The sequence below is a fragment of the Ceratotherium simum genome, chromosome X, assembly GCF_057802395.1.
Source record: "Ceratotherium simum simum isolate JZ-2026a chromosome X, ASM5780239v1, whole genome shotgun sequence".
In the NCBI taxonomy this organism is placed as follows: Eukaryota; Metazoa; Chordata; class Mammalia; order Perissodactyla; family Rhinocerotidae; genus Ceratotherium; species Ceratotherium simum.
In genome coordinates, this window is record NC_141940.1 from 67,427,881 (window position 1) to 67,444,314 (window position 16,434).

Consider the following 16,434-nt stretch of genomic DNA (forward strand, 5'->3'; position numbering starts at 1 on the left):
GAGTAGCCAACTTACAGAATGGGAGAAAATATTTACAAACCATGTATCTGATAAAAGGTTAATATCCAAAATATATAACGAACTCAATAACAAAAAAAAAACAAATAATACAATTTAAAAATGAACAAAGGATCTGAATAGACATTTTTCCAAAGAAGATGTACAAATGGCCTACAAGTACTTGAAAGGATGCTCAATATCACTAACCATCATTGAAATGCAAATTAAAACCACAATGAGATATCATGTCACACCTGTTAGAATATCTATTACAAAAAAGACAAGAGATAACAAATGTTGGCAAGGATGTGGAGAAAAGGGAACCTGTGCACTTTTCTTGGTAATGTAAATTGGTACAGCTACTTTGGAAAACAGCATGGAGGTTCACTGAAACATTAAAAATGTTCAGAACTACCATATGATCCAGCACTCCCACTTCTGAGGATACATACAAAGGAAATGAAATCACTGTCTCTAAGAGATATCTGCTGTCTCATGTTAATTGCAGCATTATTCACAATAGCCAAGATATGGAAACAACCTAAGCATCCATCAATGGATAAATGGATAAAGAAAACATTATACACACATAGACACACACACAAATGGAATATTATTCAGCCATTAAAAAATAAGTAAATCCTACCATTTGTGTCTACATGGATGGACCTTGACAGCATTATACTAAGTGAAATAAGTCATGCAGAGACAAACAAATACTATATGTTGTCACTTATAAGTGGAATCTAAAAACATTGAACTCATTGTAACAGAGTTGATGGTTACCAGGAGATGGGGAATGGAAGAAATAGGGAGATGTTGTTGAAAAGGGTACAAGCTTTAAGTTATGAGATGGATAAATTCCAAGGCACTAATATACAGCATGTTGACTATAGTTGACAGTACAGTTTGCATCTTGCAAGTTGGTATGAAGGAAGATCTTAAATGCACTCAGCATAACAAGAACAAACAAAGGTAATTATATGAGGTGCTGGATGTGCTAACTAACCTTATTGTGATAAACATTTCACAATATATACATGTATCAAATCAATCATCACTTTGTAAACCTTAAATTTACACAATGTTCTATGTAATTTACATGTCAATAAACCTGGAAAAAATGTATGAGAGTGATATCAGGAAATTGGCAGACTATGTAGTTCCAAGCCTTGTTCCCACATGGAAACAACAAAAAAAATTGGCTAATATAATCTTTTAAGAGCTCTGAAAACAGTGACAAGTCTACAGCAACCAAACAAATGCCCAATCAATAAAAAGCCACATTTAAAATTGTAAGAAATTTTGTGGCATTTTTGCTTGCCCTTGCCCTACTCTCCCACCTGCATAGCAAAGTCTTAGTCTGGAGAAGATGGTAGCCCAGTTCCCAATTCTGTACTTCAAACCAGAGGGAGTATAGCAGACCTGATATGCAATATTTTATCCTGGTTGAGGGATGCTTGCATTATAGTTTTGTTTGCCTAACTCAGATATCAGGCAAAGGAAAAGTAGTGTAACTCAGATCTCAGGCAGCCAGGAGCAGCACAGTCTTCTTCAGAATACTACATGGAGACTAGGACACCTAGAGACCTGGTGCAAGAGTTTATGTATCATGGCATGGCATAAGATAGACACCAGCAGCCACTGAAGTCTAAAACCTTCAATGAAACTGGAGGGAAATGTGTGGACCTTACATACAACATTCTAACCTATTGTTTATTTGCCTGAAGAATTGTTCTCTGTTTTGCCTTAAATTTAAGGTAAGAAGAAGCAGTGGTTGTTGCTGAGGAAAGCTTCAGGGAGATTAAACCCCGGACACTTGGGTCAAGAGATTATGGGTGGAGACATAAAATAGATCATCAAAGGTCCTGAGGTGAACCTGGGGTGAGACTCTCTGGTAAATTAAGACTATAAAAGCAGCTATGTATAGAGTCACGCACTGTAGAATGACATTTCTGTCAATGATTGACTATATATATAACAGTGGTCCCATAAGATTAGTACCATATAACCTAGGTGTGTAGTAAGCTATACCATCTAGTTTTATGAAAGTACACTCTATGATATTTGCACAATGATGAAATTGCCTAATGACAAATTTCTCAGAATATATTCCCATCGTTAAGTGATGCATTAACTGTAATGAGAAATGGAAAAAACTGCAAACATAGAGTCCCAAGGAGGATGCATTCTCCAAAAAGACTTTAGAAGACTTTAGCTTTTTCCTCAAGCTGATCACAAGGCCCAGAACCAAGGACAAGTCAATTAATAAAGGACTTTTTTAGCACACAGCCAGTATGTAAAGGCTAGGGGAGGCGACTGTGTTTTCCAAAGCCCAATTTTCAGCAACAACAAAAACAAAAGAAATACAAAAACAAATAAACAGGAAAACATGACACATTTAAAGAAAGAAACTAAAGTGGAGGCAACCATCCCTGAAGCAACACAGGAATATGACTTATTAGACAAACTTATTATACTTTAAAACAACAGTCATAAATATGCTCAAAGAGCTAAAGGAAAACACAAAGAACTAAAGGAAATCAGGAAAACTATATATTAACAAAATGAGAATACCAACAAAGAGACAAATTATAAAAATGAAGCAGAAAAATTCCGGAGCTAAAAATACAATAACTGAATTGAAAAATTCACTAGAGGGGTTTAATAGTAGATTTGAACAGGCAGAAGAAAGAAAAAATAAACAAGATAGAACATTTGAAATTATTTGATTAGGAGGAACAGAAAGAATAAGAGTGTAGCAAAGTGACCAGAGCCTGAGGTACCTATGGGAAAAATTAAGCAGATGAATATATGTATTATGGCAGTCCCAGAAAAAGGTGAGAGAAAGATAGAGGAAGATAGATTATTTGAGGGAATAATGGCTAAAACTTCTCAAATTTGAGGAAAGATGAATCTACAAATTCAATAAGCTCAACAAACTCTAAGTATGATAAACCCAAAAAGAGACCCCCACCAAGACATAATCAAACAGTCAAAAGTCAAAGACAGAGAATTTTGAAAGCAGCAAGAGAAAGGTGACTCATCACATAGATGGGATGCTCAATAAGATTATCACTAGGTTTCTCATCAGAAACCTTGGAGGCCAAAAGGTTGATATATTCAAAGTACAGAAAGAAAAAAACTGTCAACCAACAATTCTATATCCAATGAAACTCTCCTTCAAAACTGAGGAAGAAATTAAGACCTTTCTAGATAAACAAAAACTGAAAGACTTCATTACCACTAGGTATGCTTTTCAAGAAATGCTCAAAGGAATCCTTCAGGCTGGAATAAAAAAATGCTGTACAATAACTTGAAACCATATGAAAAAATAAAGATCTCAGCAAAAGTAAATACATGGGCAATTATACAAACTAGTATTATTGTAATATAGGTTTGTAACTTCACTTTTTATTTTCTACATAATTTTTTTAAATGCAAAAAAATATATTAGTCTATGTTTTGGGGCATGCAATGTATAAAAATGTAATTTATGAAATCAATAACTGAAAGGTGGTGGTAATGGAGCTGTATAGGTGTAGAGTTTGTGTATCCTATTTAAATTAAGCTGGTATGAACTCAAATTAGACTATTATAACTTTAGGATGTCAAACATAATCCCCATCATAACCACAAAGAAAATCACTATTGAATATATACAAACGGAAATTAGAAGAAATTAAAATGTTTCACTATAAAAAATCGACTAAATACAAAAGAAGACAATAATAAAGAAAATGAGGGACAAAAGACACTGGAAAGTATATAGCAAACAAATAACAAAACAGCAGAAGCAAGTCACTTTATATCCATACTTATTTTCAATGTAAATGTTAAATGTCAATTTCACTCTCCAATCACTGGACAGAGATTAGCAAAATGGATTTAAAACAAAAAAACAAGATCCAACTATATGCTTTCTACAAAAATCATTTAGTATCTAAAGGCAAATATACTTTGAAAGTAAAAGGAAAGAAAATAATATTCCATGCAAACAGTAACCAAAACAGAGCTGAGGTGGTTATGTCAATTTCAGACAAACTATATTTTAAATAAAAGTTTACATGGAAGAAAGAAGGACATTATTTATTAATAAAAGGTTCAATAAAGCAAGAACATATAACAATTATTTATGTAACTAAGAACAGACCCTCAAAATATGTTCAGATTGACAGAATAGAAGACAGCAATACATAGTTCTCCAACAACAGTTGAGGACTTAAATACCTCACTTTCAATAATGGATAGAACAATGAGACAGAAGATGAGTAAGGAAATAGAGGACTTGAAAACAAACCAACTAGATCTAACAGACATACACAGAACACCTTACAGAACAACAACAGAATACATATTCTTCTCAAGTGCACATAGGACATTTTTCAGGATAGACCAAGTGTTAGGCCACAAAAAAGTATCAAAAGACTTTAAAAGACAGATATGATACAAAGTATCATCTCCAACCACAACAGGATGAAGTCGGAAATCAATAACAGGAAGAAAACTGAGAGAGGAAGTCAAGATGGCAGTGTAAGCAGACTCTGAACTCACCACCTCCCGTGGACACAGCCAATTTACAACTATTCGTGGAAAAATTACCCCTGAGACAGAACTGAAAACTGGATAAGAGGAACTCCTGCAACAACGGACAATCCTAATTGAGGTGGAAGAGGCAGAAACTCCCTTCTGGACAGGAAAAACGCTGCGTTCACAAGCCACCAGCTTCATGGCCGCCTGGGAGCAGCCCACAGGTACGCAGCCCTCCCTGGAGGCGCGGGGCCCTGAGCGGGGAGCGTCCCCACTGTGGGCATTTTGTGGACCCAGCACAATCGGCACGAGTGGCATAATATCTGACTTTTCCTGCTACTAAAACATTGGGGAGTACCTCCAGAAAACCCGGTTCACAAATAACTTAAACCAGCTCTTAAAGGGCCCGTGTGCAAATGCACCTTTTTCAGAAAGCAACCTAAAGTCACAAGAAAGAAAGGTGCACAGTGCTGTGGTGAAAAGAGACTCATCTAGTGGGCCCTGGGTGCATCTCGGTGAGAGGTGAGACCACTCCAGGGACTGGGACAATCGCAGCAGCCATTGTTGTGTCCTGGTGTGGGCGTGCTGACATAGACGCCATTGGAGTTCTCCCTGGGGCCGGATAGCCCAGGTCTGGCCCACCCACTAGAGCACTGATTTAATCCAGCTCAGCCAGGGCAGGCAGCCCACCCTAGAGACTGGCACCACCCAACAACAAGTCCTCAGGCAACATGTGGGCCTGCATAGATTGGTGACTGGATTCTCTGCAGCCTGGCAACTGAGATGACTTTAGCGTGGCAGGGCGTGCAAAAGGAGCAGGTGGAGAGTGTGGGGTGGTGGCGGAGTGTGTGGGGCTCCCGCCGTGGAGAGACGGGGTCTGCATGGGGAGGGCGGGGTGTGCACAGAGGACAGGACTGTGTTGACTGAGTGTGTGGACCTGTGGGTGGCAGGGCTTGTCAGCTGCAGAAGACTTGTGCTTCTCAAAGACACATATAAGGGGTTTGCCCCACCTTCCAAAGCCTGAAACAATTGGGTGTTCCTGTGCCAGAGGCCAGCCCCACCCAGCTGCAATCCTCAGAGAGCTGACAAGAGACCTAATAAGCTGGAGGCTTAAAGCAATTGTGAGGCCCTGAGCCTAACAACATGCCATGCTGGGGGCCCACTCACTTAAAAGAAATACTGGAACACAAATGTGGTATAAGAACTTGCAGCAAACTGTGCTGGGGCTCCCCACACCTGATAAAGAGACTGAAGGGCCCACAACAACTACAACCAGCTAAGCATTACAGTAGCTGGCCAGGAGCATAACTCGGCCTCCCTGGGCGCCTACAGGGAGAGAAAACAGGCCACAACAGAAGGACACACGTAGCCCACATAGGGGTCACCCATGCAACATTGAGAACTGAGGGAAGCACACTGCAGGCCTCCTAAGCCATCACCTACAGAGGTCACCTATCCAAGAGCAGGCGATGTAGCTGACCTACGTAATACGTAGACACAAGCACAGGGAAAGAGGCAAAATGAGGAGGCAAAGGAATACATTCCAAGTAAGGGAACAGGACAAAACCCAGAAAAGGAACTAAGTGAAACAGAAATGAGAAACCTACCCAACAGAGAGTTCAAAAAAAGAGGGTTAAGGATGCTCACTGATGTGGGGAGAAGAATAGATGAATTCAGTGAGAATGTCAACAAAGAAATGGAAGATATACAAAAGAACCAATCAGAAATGAAGAATACAATACTGGAAATGAAAAATTCACTACAGGGACTCAAAAGCAGAGTAGAGGATACAGAAGAACGGATCTGTGAGCTGGAGGAAAGACTAGAAGAAATTACCCAAGCTGAACAGGTAAAAGAGAAAAGAATTAAAAAGAGTGAGGACAGTCTAAGGGACCTCTGGGACAACATCAAGCACACTAACGTCCGTGTTATAGGTGTCCTGGAAGGAGAAGAGCGAGACAAAGGGGCAGAGAATCTATTTCAAGAAATAATAGATGAAAACTTCCCTAGCCTAAGGAAGGAAACAGACATCCAGGTACAGGAATCACAGAGAGCCCTAAACAAGATAAACCCAAAGAGGCCCACACCAAGACACATCATAATCAAAATGTCCAGAATTAAAGATAAAGAGAGAATCCTAAAAGTCACAAGACTAAGTCATGTTGCATACAAAGGAAACCCCAAAGGCGATCAGCTGACTTCTCAGCAGAAACCTTATAGGCTAGAAGAGAGTGGCACGATATATTTAAAGTGATAAAAGGAAAAAACTTACAGCCAAGAACACTCTACCCAGCAAGGTTATCATTCAAAATGGAAGGAGAGATCAAAAATTTCCCAGACAAGCAAAAATTAAAGGATTTTGTCACCAAGAAACCAGTGTTACAAGAAATGTTAAAGGGACTGATTTAAGGCGAAAAGAGAAGACCACATATAGGAAAAATTATCTGTTTCCATGATAAGAAGGTAATGGTTACAAATGCACAAAAAAGAGGTTAGATATGATCAAAAACATAAAAAGAGAGAAGAGGGGAGTCAAAGAGTAGAGGTTTCAGACAGAAGTCAAACTAAAGAGACCATCAATTCTCTATAGAAGAAGAAAGGAACAGAGAAGGACTACTAAAACCCTGAGAAAAAAAAGTTAAAAAATGTCACCAAGTACATACTTGTCAATAGCTACTTTAAGCGTCAATGGACTAAATGCTGCAATTAAAAGCCATAGGGTGGCTGACTGGATAAAAAAACAAGACCCATATATATGCTGCATACAAGAGACACACTTCAGACCTAAAGTCACTCACAAACTGAAAGTGAAGGGATGGAAAAAGATACTCCACGCAAATGGCAATGAAAAGAAAGCTGGGGTAGCAGTACTCATATCAGACAAAATAGACTTTAAAACAAAAACTGTAAAAAGAGACAAAGAAGGGCATTACATAATGGTCAAGGGAACAATCCAACAAGAGGATATAACACTTGTAAATATCTACGCACCCAATGTAGGTGCACCTAAATATATAAATCAATTATTAACAGACATAAAAAGAGAAAGAGACAGTAACACAATAATAGTAGGGGACTTTAACCCTCCACTTACACCAACGGATAGATCATCCAAACAGAAGATCAATAAGGAAATATTGGCCTTAAATGACACACTAGAACAGATGGACCTAGTAGATATATACAGAGCATTCCATCCAAAAACCGAAGAATACACGTTCTTTTCAAATGCACATGGAACATTATCCAGGATTGGTCACATATTAGGCCACAAAACAAGTCTCCATAAAATTAAGAAGATTGAAATAATACCAAGCATCTTTTCTGACCACAACGCTTTGAAAATAGAAATAAACTATAGGAAGAAAATCAGAAAAGCCACAAATACATGGAGATAAAACAAAATGATACTGAACAATGACTGGGTCAATGAAGAAATCAAAGATGAAATCAAAAAATACCTGGAGACAAATGAAAGTGATAATACAACATGCCAGAATTTATGGGATACAGCAAAAGAGGTTCTAAGAGGGAAGTTTATAGCAATTCAGGCCTATCTCAAAAAACAAGAAAAATCTCAAATAAACAATCTACCAATGCACCTAAAGGAACTGGAAAAAGAACAACACACCAAGCCCAAAATCAGTAGAAGAAGGGAAATAATAAAAATCAGAGCAGAAATAAATGAAATAGAGACCAAAAAAAATAGAAAAAAATAATAAATCCAAGAGATAGTTCGTTGAAAAGATCAACAAAATTGACAAAGCTTTAGCTAGACTCACCAAGAAAAAAAGAGAGAAGGCACAAATAAGTAAAATCAGAAATGAAAGAGGAGAAATTACCACAGACACCTCAGAAATACAAAAGATTATAAGAGAATACTATGAAAAGCTATATGCCAACAAATTCGAGAATCTAGAAGAAATGGATAAATTCTTAGAATCACACACCCTTCCAAAACTGGATCAAGAAGAAGTAGAGAATTTGAATAGACCAATCACAAGTAAGGAGATCGAAACAGTAATCACAAACCTCCCCAAAAATAAAAGTCCAGGATGAGACGGCTTCCCTGGAGAATTCTACCAAACATTCAAAGAAGACTTAATACCTATCCTTCTCAAACTCTTCCAAAAAATTGAGGAGGGGGGAAGCTCTGTAACTCATTCTATGAAGCTGACATTACCCTGATACCAAAACAAGACAAGGACTACACAAAAAAAGAAAATTACAGACCAATATCACTGATGAACATCCATGCAAAAATCCTTAACAAAATACTAGCAAATCGCATACAAAAGTAAGTTGAAAAGATTATACACCATGATCAAGTGGGATTTATTCCCGATATGCAGGGATGGTTTAACATTCGCAAATCAATCAACGTGAAACACCACAGTAATAAAATGAAGAATAAAAATCACATGATCATCTCAATAGATGCAGAGAAAGCATTTGACAAGATACAGCATCCATTTATGATAAAAAATCTGAATAAAATGGGTATAGAAAGAAAGTACCTCAACATAATAAAGACCATATATGACAAATCCACAGGTAATATCATACTCAATGGTAAAAAACTGAAAGCTATCCCTCTAAGAACAGGAACCAGACAAGGATGCCCACTGTCACCACTCCTATTTAACATAGTACTGGAAGTCCTAGCCAGAGCAATCAGGCAAGAGAAAGAAATAAAAGGGATCCAAATTGGAAAGGAAAAAGTGAAACTCTCACTATTTGCAGGTGACATGATTTTATATATAGAAAACCCTAAGAATCCACCAAAAAATTTTTAGAAGGAATAAGTGAATACGGTAACTTTGCAAGATACAAAATCAACATACAGAAATCAGTTGCATTTCTATACACTAACAACGAAGTAGCAGAAAGAGAAATTAAGAATACCATCCCATTTACAATTGCAACAAAAAGAATAAAATGCCTAGGAATAAACTTAACCAAAGAGGTGAAAGATCTGTACACGGAAAACTATAAAACATTGCTGAAAGTAATTGAAGAAGACACAAAGAAATGGAAAGATATTCCATGCTCTTGGATTGGAAGAATTATCATAGTCAAGATGTACATACTTCCTAAAGCAATCTATAGATTCAATGCAATCCCTATCAAAGTTCCTACAACATTTTTCACAGAAATAGAGCAAAGAATCCTAAAATTTATATGGACAAACAAAAGACCCGGAATAGCTCAAGGAATCCTGAGAAAAAAGAACAAAGTTGGAGGTATCACACTCTCTGATTTCAAAATATACTAGAAAGCGATAGTAACCAAAACAGCATGGTACTGGCACAAAAACAGATACACATCAATGGAATAGAATCGAAATCCCAGAAATATACCCACACATCTATGGACAGCTAATCTTTGACAAAGGAGCCAAGAACATACAATGGGGAAAAGAAAGTCTCTTCAACAAATGGTGTTGGGAAAACTGGATAGTCACATGCAAAAAAATGAAAGTAGACCCTTACCTTACACCATACACAAAAATTAACTCCAAATGGATGAAAGAGTTGAATGTAAGACCTGAAACTATGAAACATCTAGAAGAAAAGGTAGGCAGTATGCTCTTCGACATTGTTCTTAGCAACATATTTTCAAGCACCATGTCTGACCGGGCAAAAGAAACAACAGAAAAAATAAACAAATGGGAATATATCAAACTAAAAAGTTTCTGCACAACAAAGGAAACCATCAACAAAACGAAAAGACAACCTAACAATTGGGAGAAATTATTTGCAAACCATACATCTGATAAGGGCTTAATCTCCAAAATATATAAAGAACTGATGCATCTCAACAACAAAAAAACTAACAACACAATTAAAAAATTGGCAAAAGACCTGAAGAGACATTTCTCCAAAGAAGATATACAGATGGCCAACACACACATGAAAAGATGTTCAAAATCATTAACTATCAGGGAAATGCAAATCAAAACTACCATGAGATATCATCTCACGCCCGTCAGAATGGCTATAATTAACAAGACAGGAAACAGCATGTGTTGGAGAGGATGTGGAGAGAAGGGAACCCTCATACACTGCTGGTGGAAGTGCAAACTGGTGTTGCCACTACGGAAAACAGTATGGAGATTCCTCAAAAAATCAAGGATAGAACTACCATATGATCCATCTATTCCACTGTTGGGTATTTTTCCAAAGAAATTGAAAACACCAATGGGTAAAGATACATGCACCCCTGTGTTCATTGCAGCCTTATTCAGAATAGCCAAGACTTGGAAGCAACCTAAGTGCCCATCAAGGGACGAATGGATAAAGAAGATGTGGTATATATACACAATGGAATACTACTCAGCCATAAGAAACGATGAAATCCAGCCATTTGTGACAACATGGATGGACATTGAGGATATTATGTAAAGTGAAATAAGTCAGATGGAGAAGGTCAAATACCGTATGATTTCCTTCATTAAGTAGTAGATAATAACAACAATAAACAAACACATAGAGACAGAGATTGGATTGGTCGTTACCAGAGGGGAAGGTGGGAGGGAGGAGGGTGAAAGGGATAATTCGGCACATGTGTGTGGTGATGGGTTGTAATTAGTATTTTGGTGTTGAACATGATGTAATCTATGCAGAAATAGAAGTATAATGATGTACACCTGAAATTAATACAGTGTTGTAAACCAATGTTACTACAATAAACAAAAAATTTAAAAAAAAAGAAAGGAAAACTGAAAATTTAAGAACTAGAAACAGAGGAACAAAATAAACCCAAACCTAGCAAAAGGAAGGAAATAATGATTAGAGATGAAATAGAGAATAGAAAATCAATTTAAAAAAATCAACAAAACCAAAAGTTGATTTCTTTGAAAAGACTAGCAAAATTGCATAATCTTTACCTGGATTGACTAAGCAAAAAGGAGATTATTTAAATTTCTAAAATTAAAAATGAATCTGATGACATTACTACCAATTCCAGAGAAATAAAACAGATTATAAGACAGTACTATGAATAGCTGTATGCCAACTAATTAGATAACATAGATGAAATGGGAAAATTCCTAGAAACACAAAAGCTATCAAGCTTGAATCACAAAGAAATAAATAATATGAATAGACATAACTAATAAGATGAATGAATCAGTATTCAAAACCTCCCAACAAGGAAAAGTCCTGGGCCAGATGGCTTCACTGTTGAATTCTACCAAACACTTAAAGAAGAAATAACACCAGTTCTTCTCAAATTCTTCCAAAAATTGAAGAGGAGGGAATGCATCATAATTTATTTTATGAGGTTGGTATTACCCTGATACTAAAATCAGACCATGACACTAAAAAAAGAAAACAGACTTATATACTTTTTGAATATTTATGTAAAAATCCTTGACAAAATATTAGCAAACCAAATTCAGAAGCAGATTAAAGAATTATATACCACGACCACTTGGGATTTATTCCTGGAATACAAAGATGACTCAATGTATGAAATTCCATCAGTGTATAGTCATGAATTGCTTATTGACAGGGATATGTTCTGAAAAATGCATTGTTAGGCAATTTCATTGTTGTGCGAACATCATAAAGTGTACTTACACAAGCCTGGACAGTACCACACACCTAGGCTATATGGTTCTAATCTTATGGGACCACTGTTGCATATATTGTCCCTCGTTGACTGAAACATTATTATGCGACACATGACTGTAAAACAGTACATCAACAAAATTAAGGGGCAAAAAACACATGATCATCTCAAATGATGCAGAAAAAGCATTTGAAAGATTTCAACATCCTTTCATGATAAAAATACTCATCACTAGGAAGAGAAGAAAACTAGCTCAACACAATTAAGGCTGTATACGAAAAATCCATCACTAACGTCATACTTAATGGTGAAAGACTGAAAACTTTTCCTCTATCAGGAAGAAGACAAGGATGCCCACTTTTGCCACTTCTATTCAACATAGTTGGACTTCTAGCTAGAGAAATTAAACAAGAAAAATAAATAATAAAAGGAATCCAATTGGAAAGGAAGTAGTAAAATTATCTCTGGTTGTGGATAATAACCTATATGTAGAAAACTCCAAAGATGCCACAAAAAACTTAGATCTAATAAACAAATTCAACAAATTGAATGATTAAAAAAATCAACACACAAAAATCAGTGTTTCTATACACAACCAATGAACATTTTGAAAAGGAAATTAGGAAAAAAAATGCAGGTGACATCATCAAGATGGAGAGCTAGGTGGTCCCAATGCTCATCTCCCCCCCCAAAGAAAAAAAAAAAAACAGAGCGTTAAATAAACAACCACAGACCAAGGAAAACAGCTCGGGGAAAGCTCTGGACTACAAAGAAGAGCAAAAACAATGCAGAGCTCAAGAATTGAAAATAGCCAAATAGAAAATTACAGGAAGTATTTTGCCTGCATCACCCCATCCCCCAGTTGGAAGCAGTTCAGCACCAGAAGGGATCCCCTCTGAGGAAGTTCACCACAGAGGGAGAAGGAAAACAGGAGAACCCCAGCAAGCCTCACTATTATGGATATCTGCAGCCTTTGTTACAGAGATCTCCCATAGTCTTCATTGATGCTAATCCCAGCTGGTGGAGCATCTCAGAGAGCCCCCTCTGCATCTACTCCCAGAGACTGGAGCTGTTGCTAAAGTGAGTCTTGCCTTTAGGGGCCCAAAATGCTGTTGTGCCTTGCTCTCAGGGATTGAGTGCCACAGCACCTCACCATATATGAGACCAGAACTCCCACTGCTTATTGCCCATCCCTGGTCTCAGGTCACAGCTTTTTCCTACCGTTGTCAGGGCAGCCTCCACTGCCTTAAGTTCTGCCCCCTGGGTCTCAGTCATGCTTTAGCTTCCATTATTGAGGCCATGTTGACACCATGCTGAGCCCCACCCAGTGGGTTTCAGGTCACAACTCTAAACATCAATGCAAGGTATGCTGCTGCTGCTGCTCTGAGCCCCACCCCCTGGGTCCCAAGTCACACTTTGACTCCATTATTAGGGCCATGCTAGTGCAGCCCTGAGTTCTACCCACCAGATTCCAGGTTGAAGCTCTGATTTATCATTGCCAGGGGTGCTGGTTCTACCCTGAGCCCCACCCCTTGGCAGGTTGAGACTCTGACCCATAATTCCTGGGACTGGGCTGTTGCTGCCTTGATGTCCACCCCCATCCCAGATCAAGGCTCTGAACCATCATTGTCAGTGGTGCTATTGCTGAGCTGAGCCATGCTTCCCAGGTCTCAAGTTGTGGCTCAGACCCATCATTACTGAGACACTGATGCCACTGTCCTGAATCCCACTCTCAGGTCTCAGGTTGAAGCTCTGACCAGTCACTGCTGGGGCTACCCCTTGGATCCAAGGTCACAGCTCTAAAGCATCATTGCCAGGGCCATGCTGCCACTGCTCTGAGCCCAGCTCCCTAGGTCCAGACACATGACTTTAACAGGCTACCAGAGATGTGCTGCCACTATCCTATGACTGCCTTCTAGGGTCAGAGTTGAGACTTTGACCCACCATCCCCAAGCTGTGCTACTATTGCATCTTACCCACCACTATGCCTTATCATCTCAGGGACCATTCCACTGCCACATTCTCTGCCCTGCCTGCCAGAGTCACAGGAGTGAGCCCCTGAGACACAGGAACCAGTTCCATGGGATATCTGCACATGCCCACACCCTAAACACCAGTGCCATAGCCATAGCAAGTGCACTTGTGCCCCAGGACCCCGGAACTGTGGTAGTTCCACATGTACCTGATCCTAGAACTCCAGCTCAAATACTTCTCTCAGTGTTCTGGATGCCAGCACACCAGACCAGGCACCAAGGATTCCCTTGGCTAAAACTTCCTCCCTTAGGAAAAAGAGGGCAAAATAGGAAAACCCTAGCAGTTTTAACCTCCAAATTTCCCTGCTACTGCCACCTGCAGGTCCTCTGCAATCTATGCCACAGAAGACCCCCAGTCTGACTAATGTCAACTTCAGCCAACGGAGTCGCATGGAGACTACACTACTGTTCCTTCCCAAGAACCATAGAGGCTGAATTCCACCCAGCCAGTGCCCTTACAGCCACCTCCAGGTGACGGTTTTTCCTCACTGAAGCCAGTCTAAAAAGACTAGAAGAGGTGACTGTGCTTCAAATGCACAGACATCAATGTAAAATTAAAAAGTAAGGAAACATGACAACAATAAAGGAATACAATAATATTCTAGTAACTGGCCCCAAAGAAATGGAGATGTGTGTTATCTGAAAAAGAATTTAAAATAATTGTTTTAAGGAAGCTCAGTGAGAGTTAAGAGAACAACATAGACAAATCAATGAACTCAGGAAAACAATATATGAACAAAACCAGAAGTTTAACAAAGAGATACAAATCATTAAGCAGAAACAAACAGAAATTCTGGAGATGAAGAATACAATGAATGAAATAAAAAATGCAATCAATGGCTTCAACAGCAGTCTCAACAGGCAAAATAAGAAATCTGAGAGCTTGAAGACAGATATCTTGATATTATTCAGTCATGGGAGAATAAAGAAATTAGAATGAAAAAAAAGTGAAAAAAAACTATGTGAACTATGGGACGTGATCAGAAAAACAATATTCGCATTATGGAAGTCCCAGAAGGAGAAGCAAGGGAGAAAGGGACAGATATATTATGAAAAGAAATTATGGCTGAAAACTTCCAAAATCTGGGGAGAAATATGGCCATTCAGGTACAGGAAGCGCAAAGATCCCCAAATGGATCCAACCCAAAGAGATCTTCACATACACATTATAATCAAGCTCTCAAAAATCACAGAAAAAAAGAATTTTGAAAGGAGCAAGACAAAAAAGAATCATGACATACAATGGAATCTTGATAAGGCTATCAGCAGATTTCTCAGCAGAAATTTTGCAAACCAAGAAAGAGTGGGATGATATAGTCAAATTGCTCAAACAAAAAAAAAAATCAATCAAGAATACCTTACCCAGGAAAGTTGTCATTCAGAAATGGAGGAGAGATAAAGACTTTCCCAGACAAAACCTGATGGAATTTATTACCACCATACCTGCCCTACAAGAAATACTAAAAAGAGTTCTTTAAGCTGAAAAAAAAAGACACATTAGTATTATGAAAACATGAAAGTATAAAATTCACTGGTAAAGGTGAGTATATAGTCAAATTCCAAATTCTCTAATACTGTATAAATCACTTTGAAATCTAGCACGTAAGTTAAGGGATAAAACTGTTGAAAATAACTATTGCTACAATATTAGGTTAATGGACACACAATATAAAAAGATATAAATTGGGACATCAACATAAATTGGGGGGCAAATAAATGGGTAGAACTTTCTTATAGAATTGAAGTTAAGATCTTATCAACCTAAAATAGATGGTTGTAACTGTAAGAAGTATTATGAAAGATGCATGGTAACCACAGAGCTAAAACCTATAATAGATAGACAAATGGCAAAGAGACAAGAATCAAAGCATACCACTGCAAAAAAACATCAACTCACAAAGAAGGAGAGTAACAGGAAGAAAGGAACTAAGGAACTCTAAAACAATAAGAAAGCAATTAACAAAATGGTGATAGTAAGTTTCTATTTAATAATAACTTCATGTGTAAATGGATTGAAGTGACTGAATGGATAATAAAACAAAACCCAACTACATTGTGCCTATGAAAGACTCACTTTAACTTTAAGGACACTCACAGGCTGTAAGTGAAGGGATGGGAAAAGATATTCCAAGCAAATGGAAACAAAAAGAGTGCTGGAAAATCTATATTTATATTAGAAAAAATGGACATTAAGTCAAAAACTGTAATAATAGGGGCTGGCCCTGGTTCAGCACACTCCACTTTGGTGGCCCAGGTTTGGTTCTTGGGTGCAGCCTTACACCACTCGTCAGCAGCC